Source organism: Adiantum capillus-veneris, chromosome 15, assembly GCF_014529385.1.
Source record: "Adiantum capillus-veneris isolate H3 chromosome 15, ASM1452938v2, whole genome shotgun sequence".
Lineage (NCBI taxonomy): Eukaryota > Viridiplantae > Streptophyta > Polypodiopsida > Polypodiales > Pteridaceae > Adiantum > Adiantum capillus-veneris.
Window position 1 is genome coordinate 109,528,175 of NC_140945.1, and position 10,038 is coordinate 109,538,212.

Below are 10,038 nucleotides of genomic sequence, written 5' to 3' on the forward strand. Positions count from 1 at the left end.
ACGCGTGCCTCGCAAAATCTTAGGAGTGAGCATTCTGTGGCCATCTGAAAGGAATTTGCCATGGCTTTAGGTACCATATCACTCGATCACTTGGAATGCCATATTGTGAGCATTGTTAAGAAAGCAGGACCACATAAGATACATATCAGTACAATCATATGTGGCAAGTCATTATGTGTTTGAGTAAGACTTCGTCCTTCGATCGATGTACATCTCCAACCTTATGAAAATTGAAAAGGCTTACTATACTTGCAAACATAAACGCATTACACTTAAGTGAGCATCCAAAAGTTGATCACAAGCTTGAGTTGAGAAACATGTGCATAAGAATCTGAACACATGCACCATGATACATCAAAAGATGTGATCAAACATTTGTGGCCCTACTCTTTGTGTAGAGCATGCTTTGTGACCGTCATGCCTCAAATGTCCACAATGTCGGTTTTCATGTTTAGCAATAGGTTTCTCAATGTTCAAACATAATAATACCATCAAACTTTGTGTGAATTCAATAATCTAATTTCTTGATTCAAGCTCACATGGAATTGTCTTCTCCGTCACATTTGTTCATCCTCAACTAATCCTACGAAGGTGACGGTCTAGCAATGATTATTCCTTAACATTACTCTCGCTACATTACTAGGAATTCAAGTATGCTTCGACATGTGTGCTTGCCTTTCTCGTTTGCAATATTTGGTATTTGCATTTTATGCGAGGATGAAGTACTTACTTTTAAACATTCTTTACGACATTCTAATGATTTTACTTTGTCTGCCATTGCAATTGGTGTATGAACATGTGTGATAAAGGAGGGAGAGCACATTTTTTAGCATTTATATTTTCTGTAAATGCAAGATATTTTGTGAGCATAATGTGGGCAAAACAAGAAGGGCGCACCCTTGAATGCAAGGATATAAAGAACACAAGAGAAATTTCAAATGGAGACACATAAGTGATACAACCAAACTTCTTGTGCACATGCTTCATTGCAAGTTGGGGGAAGAACAAGAAAAACTCAAGAATAATGAGTCCAATGTTATTTATGTGGTCATCCCTTAAAAAGCCTATCATTCAAGGGGCAAACCAAAGGACCGAATGGATGAATGAGCTTGTGAAAGTAGAGTTAGAGTTGTATGCAGTGCTTTCACTTCAGTACTGAGATAGCTATATAGAATAGTAAATAGCTATAAGTTTCTTTCAATTTTTTTAATCCCCCTTTTGATGATCTCACCTGGTTTACCTTATAATTGTCTATGTTGGCTCATTAAACCTATTTTGAGTTTGTAGTTCTATGCCTTGTCCTAAATTAGGATACCTCTTTCTAATGGGCTCAAATAGTATGCCTATTGTTGATGAGGCCCCTAAGGTGCCAAAGGTCATTCATATTGCTAAAAGGAAAGTTCCACCTTGGGAGGTTGTACCTCGCGCGCGCCGGGGTGTGGGGGGGGTTTGGGTTCCCCAATTACGCAATCATGTTAATATACCATGTGAGTTCAACAAGAGGGTTTTGTTATTTTTGAGAATTTAAGCAATTTAACATAGATACATTAACAAGAGGGGGTTTTCAATTCCTTTTTGGAAAAAAGAAACCATTTGATTCATAAAAAAGAGGGGTCAATCTATTCATGCCCGTATTTCAATAGATTAAAAAAAAAATCCCCTATGAACTCAAACCCCGAGGGTTGTGCTGTTACTTCTACATGGACAGGGTATAGTTCACTAAGCTAGCGACATCCTCCATATGTGTAGTCTCAACTTATTTGTTCACCTCATCACTTCTGCATGCAAGAGCCAACAAGACTTGTGTCATAGGTGGTAATTCCTTGATTGGGAAGGCAACATGAGGAATAATGGCGAAATTTCTTGCTTTCTTGATGAGATGTTAAAATAGCTATTTTGAATAGCTAAATAAAATAAGACCATCAAATCAAAATGGAACTGATTTGATATTTTAGTTCTTTTGGTTCTATTCTTTTGAAACATCGGAGTGTCACTTTGAATGGAAAGTAACCTTTTGATGTGGATCTTTTCATTGTATGTTTTTTAAAGCCAAGTTTCATTTCTCCCTTTTAATTGATGACAAAAACATTACTCCTAAAAAAACGTTTTTTTTTTGGGGGGGGGGGGGGGGGGGGTTTGAGGGCAAAGTAAGCGATAAACTATGATTAGTTACAGAGCTAGACATTAGTTAATATGGTGGGAATTATAGCAATTTACCCAAATTTTTCCTTTGAAAAATCATTAGGTCAAATTAAAGTTATCTTTTGGCTACGAGAAGCATAGTTATTAGCAAGATCTTACTGATGAAACTATGCCAAAATCGGCATAGTTACAAAAGGCCTTGGATAGTTGCATAAAAGACAAATTACTGATGCACGTGGGGCATGCATGAGGCTCAGTTATTTGTTGAAAAAATAACTGATAATCATGCATGGCGTGAATACTTGCTTACATAGAAGAGCTTTTACATTTTCAATGGGGGAAGTCACACTACAAGATGGGGTATGAGAGCAATGGTGTGATAGTTCAAAGAAAGACGTAGGTATGGCTCTTTGTGGTGGTTGGCATTGAGTGCATGTACTAGTAGTCTTATCCACAACAACATTGAGGAGATGAGAGTAGAAAGGAGTACTAGAGTTGTGATGCCCACCAAGGTGAGGGACGTTTTCAAGTACCACTGTCGAGCACTAGAAGAAGGAGAAGAGGAGATGGTGGTGGGCTTCACAAATCATTAAAAGGGGCCTTTTGCATAGCTAGAAATTGATGTTGTACAAGACTATGCCCCATATATATATATATATATATATAAGGGGAGAGAGAGAGAGAGAGAGAGAGAGAGAGAGAGATCTCCCCTTATAAATAAATAAATAAATAAATAAATATAAGGGGAGAGAGAGAGAGAGAGAGAGAGAGAGAGAGAGTATAGGAGAGAGAGAGAGAGATCTCCCCTTATAAATAAATAAATAAATAAATAAATAAATATATATATAAGGGGAGAGAGAGAGAGAGAGAGTATATCATCCTTTTATATATATATATATATATATATATATATATAGAGAGAGAGACAGAGAGAGAGAGAGAGAGAGAGAGAGAGAGAGTATCATCCTGACTTTGGCCGGTTAAAAGTACACTAAACCCCGGTTATGTAATCTCTCTCTCTCTCTCTCTCTCTCTCTCTCTCTCTCTCACACACACACACACACACACACACACACAAATTTATTGGCTCAAGCAAAAGAAGAAAAGGGCACACTTAAAATTTCCTCGGTTTTCCGTTTAAAATTTTACGCAATTGTTCGTATTTACACCAAAAATACTTAAATTTTATCGATTTTCTTCAAGGAAAGCTCAAAATCTAGCTAGGGTTTTCTCTATATTACACTATTACATGTGTTACATTTTAGAAAACATATAAAATTTTACAAACTTCACTGTAGGTCAAGTCAAATTTTAACCTAAAACCAGGGAAAATAAGTGTTAAGTGTGCCCCTTTTTTTATTTTTTATTTGGCTAGCAGAAATGATTATTGGCCTGGCTGTGTGTGTGTGTGTGAGAGAGAGAGAGAGAGAGAGAGAGAGAGAGAGCGACTCGTCCTTCTTCCTTTTTCTGACACCAGGGCACTAGGACTATAATATCGGGCAAAGCTGGTGCTGAGGAAGGGGAGAGAGGGTGCGTGTTGGGATGTGATTGGCCCAGCTTGCGCGAGCGTCTGCGTAGCATTTGCTGCCGGGAGGGCAGCCGACATCTCCCATCTGCATGAAAGCCTCACGACTCTTGCTTCGAGCTGGGTTGCAGCGACATTGATGTGCCTTGCCCCCCCCCCCCTCTCCGCCCCTCCCTTCCTTCTCTCTCTCTCGCTCTCTGCGCTGCATCCTTGTCAGCTACTCTCATGCACGTTGTCTCTCTCTCTCTCTCTCTCTCTCTCTCTCTCTCTCTCTCTCTCAAACACAATTCAAGTAAACCTCTTAATTGTTATCGTGGGGATTTTTTTTTCCTTTGCTTAATCACAAGAAGATATAAAAAATTTCTCATGTAGGAAAATGGAGTCTTTTTCAGTGTTTTTCACACAATGCATAACATCATGAGCTTATGCTCGAGAGGCACCACATACCTAGCTAGGTACGATTAGGGGCAAGGGACCACCGGCCCGGTGGGGCGATGAGGGGCAAGGGACCATCGGCCCCCCCATCGGGCCGGTGGTCCCTTGCCCCTAATCGTACCTAGCTAGGTATGTGGTCCCTCCCTCGCAGAAGCTCATGATGTTGAGGTAAGTCACAATGTGAGAATTATTGTGAGAATCTGTCCAAAACTTCTTGTAAAGATTGAGCCTTAGGAATGCAAATAAGAGTAAAAGAGAAAGATCTACCCTAGATGTGAAATCTTGTCAAGATATTAAAAAAAAATGGGTCTCTTGTTTGACATTTCCTTTAAAACAAGGCGACCAAGAGACGATGGCACTACTGGAGGAGAGACAATGTTCAATAGAACTATCGCGCAAGAACTCACAAGAGATGAAGAGATTCTCTTCACATACGAGGAGTCTTCTTCTATAGCATATAGCATGATAGAAGGGACCATAGAAGAAGAGAAACAAGCTTTGAGAGGAGACCCAAAGATGATCGAGCATCCAAATTCACTCTCTCTAAAAAAGTAATTTCCACGCGATAATCAAGGCCACATTCTTGTAGTAAAACATCGAATCATTGCATTAGCAACTGGCTTCAACAGTGCCAACGTAGAATTTTCCACGTTTAGAAATTTGGGTCGGCAAATACTAGATTTTGTAATTATAACTTACCTTCTTTTCAGATACAAAATCCATGTCTATCTCCAAAAGAAAAATGAAAACCCTACGATGAATTTGACCTTAACTATTTAGTTTACAACGAACTATTTAGTTTACAACGTGGTTTCAACTAAAATTTGAATGCACATTTTTAAGTTCACTAGTAAACAACCTTAAAGCCTTATTGCTCATGTATTTTAGCAAATCCCCACATGTTGCAATACCTATTCAAGAATTCTCTTACATGTACTTGCAAACGTCCTTAGGGTTTATAATGATCATTTCAAAGGGGGCACCCATACGAGGAGGGGTAATTGTTTTCAAGTTATCTCCTCCAACTGGATACAGTTGCATTCGCAAAAGTTACCCCGCCTTTCATCTCGCATGTGCTTGAAGGAACGCCCATCAAATGTCTTGTCCATCAAGTATTACCTTTTCTCACCTTCTCCTATGTGGGTAGCTTCTAATAGCCCTATGTGAATTGGGATTTGGGTGACTTTGAGTCCCTCTACCTTCATGATGCTCCCTTCTATGCTATTCCGGGCAATCATTCTTGGAGCTTGTGTTTGGGTATGGTTGTTGGAGCTTCTTACATGTCATTGATTTTGTTGGCATTTATGATCCACTAGAAACGTTCAATTCAAGCTAGAATGTGCGCTTGCTTAGCTTGATGAGACTCTTTGCAAGCAAATGGCCAAATTGTTGAGCTTTACATTCAAGGTCAAAGTCTAAGGTCCACTTTATGATATGACTCCTTGCATGTGGGCAATTTATGGTCTTAAAATATTAGTTGCTTGGATTTCTTGAATATGGAAAACTTGGTAAAATTGATTACAAGGTTAGTCCACATCTTGAAAAAGACATAACAACAGTCTAAATCAATTAAACAAACATGCATGTTGGCCTTGCTTCTTGCAAATATTTGCAAATCTCTTAGGTCTAAGTAGTAGGTACATGTCTTGATGAAAACACAATTTTGTAGGCTCCATGTTGGCCACATGCTATGGAATGCATATGCTAAGTCTAAATTTTAGGCTTCCTTAAGGTATAGATTTTAATCAAGATGTCTACTCTCTCTCTCTCTCTCTCTCTCTCTCTCTCTCTCAATCAAAGGTGGTGCGTAATCCGCGTTATTACCACAATCCGTGTTGTTACCATGGTGGTAATGAATGTTGGTTCTCATTACCAAGCTAAGTCCTCAACAAAATAGGTCTCTAAATTCTACTAAATTTACTTTAATTTTCTGTGCTTATTGCATTTCTCTCCTAGATGTTGAGAGTATGTGCATGGCTAGCTCAATTCCAATCAACTAGACTTAAATCAAGGATAGTTGACCTCCTACTAGTTGTGAGGAAATGTGCTTGTTTGGTTGTTGATCAACAAGGCAAATTGGTGAGATTCATCACAAGACACAATTGTAGCTTTGTTGAGATTAAGTAGGCAAAATTGTGGGTTTTATGATAAGGTGGCAAGGTTTGTAGCTTTTTTTTGAGTATGTGTGCTGAAGGGGTACCATATTGTTGTCAAAACCTATGGGACTTGAAGAGATTCTTCAAGAGCTCAAAAAAAGTTGCAAATGTGGTACCAAAGGAGGACCCCAAGAGCAAAGAATGAAAAGGAAACAAGGAATGCAAGAAAGTTGAGCACAAATACAAATACAAGAAGAGAAAATTAAGCACAAAAGCACAAAGGGAAAGCAAGTGAGGGCAAGAGAACAAAAGGGGGAGGTTAATGTGGTTAAGCACAAGGAGCTAGAGCTCCAAGAGGAAGAAGGACGTGGAAAAAGCAAGGGCCCTAGCTCGAGAAGGGGGTGTGCCTACATGCTTGCCTACATGTTTGCACTCATACTACTAAGATATATGGGGTTTCCAAGGCTATGCTTATGAGAAGAGTGCAAGTCCCTAGAGAGAAAGGGAGGAGCTTTGCCCCTCTTCTTTTTTCTTCTTACTTAAATTGAAACTCATTCACAAACTTTTGCATGGACTCCACCAATAAGGGAAGTGGGACATCTCCAAGTTCTCAAAAAGCTTGGAACTTGAAAGCTACTCACTCTATTTTTTGCTCCCTTGCTTTAGGAAGACCCCTTTGCTTTCATCTTTTCTATGCCATTCACGAGGCACTTGTTGTATTGATTGTTGCCCTCTTCTAAACTCATCCTCCACAGCCTGGCCCTGCCCTTGGGAGTCTCCCCTCTTCCTTCCAAACTACTAGAGATCGTGCTCCCCATCTTTTTAATACACTACATTAGGATCATCCTAATGATTTGCATGGATCTACTCTTCAAAAAGCAATGCACTTCTGTTGCTCACTTTATCGTTTTCCATATTATGCCCTTCCAACACTCGCAAAATCTATTCCCTTCCTCCATTTCCAAAGCAAGCCTTCCCATCATAAATTCACCTCCCCTTTTTGACCAACTCCATCATCAAATCTCCCCCATTGGCCCTTTGACCTTAATACTTTTACAAACCAAGACTTAGGGTACGCCCTAAAGCTTCCAAACTTTGGCCTTTGACTTCAATCCCCGCCCCCCCCCCCCCTCCCCAAACAAGTGACAAGCTTCCACAAGATGAAGATTTTTGCTTGCTTCACAAGGCGAGCATACCAGTCGTGCACCACACACACACACACACACACACACATATATATGTGTGTGTGTGTGTGTGTGTGTGTGTGTGTGTGTGTGTGTGTACACACACACACACACACACACAAAATTACATGAGATCTTTCACTTGACTCATCTCTGAAATTTGACAAAAAAAAGCCTGGCAGTTTAGTATGTTGGGATCTCTTCATCTACATCTCGATTAAGCCACCCATTACATGGTCACACAAACAGCTATCGCAGTAAAAACAAGTGTTCGGATGCTCAGCTAAAGGTAAGATACGAGTCGCCAAGACTACCCCATACTCCCGGGTGCGTGGAGTACTGTTAAAATATCCTCCTAGTGGATGACCATAACTACGATACAAGAAAATCTTATGAGGTGGTAGGAACTGGGCTAGCAGGTATAACCGCTCAGAAAAACCTGGCTTCAGTGAATGTTCTATAAAATAATACTGGGGCCCTAGGCCCAGAGCCTCAGTTACCATTGCCAGTCTGATATTGTTCCTAAAATGTTCGCGACCCCAAAGGGTCACACGAGTCACTCGGGCCTGATAGGTCCACCATTTAGTTTGGGATACAGAGGTTCCCAATTGGGGAAATAGATGAAGTTCATAACGGAGTAAAGTTGCTCTCCGGGTAGATTCACCTGACTGATGAAGATCAGCGGTAGCTATGGCAAAAACCAGTTCTTGACTCTAAGCCATAATAAGATAGTTACTCCTGAAGAGCAAATAAACTGAAATTTTAACTCGGGTAATGTTACTCCATACTAATATTATGGACTTGGTTATGTAAAAATGCCTTCTGTCTTTTATAGGCCCACCTTATGACTTTGAGACAAAATTGGAAATAATATATAAAATTGCCGGCTCTAAGTAATGTAACTCACACCATTAAGATCGAGGCTTGGATACCTTACCCTAGTGGGTAGCTGTATAACATAATCTCAGTGAAGTGTTCAGTGGTATGGCTAACGGGTTGTATATAATCAACCGTTGCTAGGTACATTAAGCAGGTAATTGATTACGGACCGGGTTTTCCACTGTATGAGCGGTTTTTTTTATCGGTTGATAGGTTGTAAATTGGGACAAGGTGACTGGACCCGGCTTTTTACTTAAATAGCTATGAGGTATACACATTTCTATGTAGCGTTTATAATCTTCACTTCATTTAATAATCATGCGTACTGCTGCACGTTACCGCCTGTGTGCAAGGGTTTGGTCTGCAGGTTTATGTAGCAGCGAAGGTTGTGCGACTGGGTCTGAGCAACTGGATCTTTAGCTGGGGACAATCCCTAAGAATCTGACCGTATGCGTAACCTCGGGTGTGGGTAAACCTGTCTGAGTTTGTGGCGTACCCTCGTCTGATAGGCTTCAACCAGTATAAAGGCATCTTAAGGTGAGTACTCATACTCACTAGCATGGAGCTGTGTTATCACCTGTGTGTGCATTCTATACTGTGTGAGTAAAAAGGCTATTTACTACTGAGTGCTCAACATGCCGAAAAAGAATGGGAAGAAAATTGTCGATGAGTCTTCGTCTCCTAATCTACAGGTTAACAAAAAATCCTTCTAACTCTCAAGACTGTCAAAAGATAATGAGATGCTTTGATGTAAGTGGTTTGAAATGCTTTGAAAAACCAGTAATTAGATGTTTTTTTTTTAAAACCTGTTCCGGTAATTGATCTTTCTAGTTTATTTGTGGAATGAGAGTGGTAATATTTGTTTGCTTCAGGACTATTGGAAGATGTGATTCTCTTTGACTAAAGGTAGAGGTTTTCATAAAATAAAAAGGATTATGGTAACAATATCCAGGTTATATTATCTGGTTGTTTTGGATGTAATAAATCTGGCCCTAAAGGCTAAGAAAAGCCAGGTCTCTAGTAGATCTATCTGTATGGTTGTATTGAGTATTGGAAGGCATTATGGCTAATAGGAGAGGGTGGGTCTGTCTGGTTGATGATGCTAATCGTTAGGAAGAAGGTACTTATGAAGGTGATTCTGCAGGGATTTGAATCGAACCAGTAATTCACAAATAATAATATATATAGCTCAAAACTGTGAGCAGTAATTGTTGGATTTCTTGGTAAGTCGTAAAACTAGTAGGTCGGACTACTCTGGTTACACTGGCTGACCACCACAGATTGATTCGGTCCTTAGTACAGATACCTAATTTTTTATTAGTCTAAAGAGACCTTGACTGAACTGAAAACTTTTTTCTCTTGTATTGCCAAATTGGTTGGTGATCTGAAGGAGGTAAATGGCATCTCATACCCTATTATGGTGGCTAATAGCTTTGTTTCTCGCTTGGTTTTACCATATTACATCACAAGGGGGAAGTTTAGTGAAAGGAGTGTTTTCACTGATTCAGCTTATCGACTGATTTATTCTTGCTGTTGTTGTTGGTATGATCAATAATTAGACTTTTTGATTAAAAAACCTGTTCCGATAACTGATCTTTCTGGTTTATTTGGTGAAATGGGAATGGTAATATTTGTTTTCTTCAGGACTATTGGAAGATGTGATTCTCTTTGACTAAAGAAAGGTATAGGTTTCCGTAAAATAAAACGGATTATGGTAACAATATCCAGGTTATATTATTTGGTTGTTTTAGATGTGATAAATCTGGCCCTAGCGGCT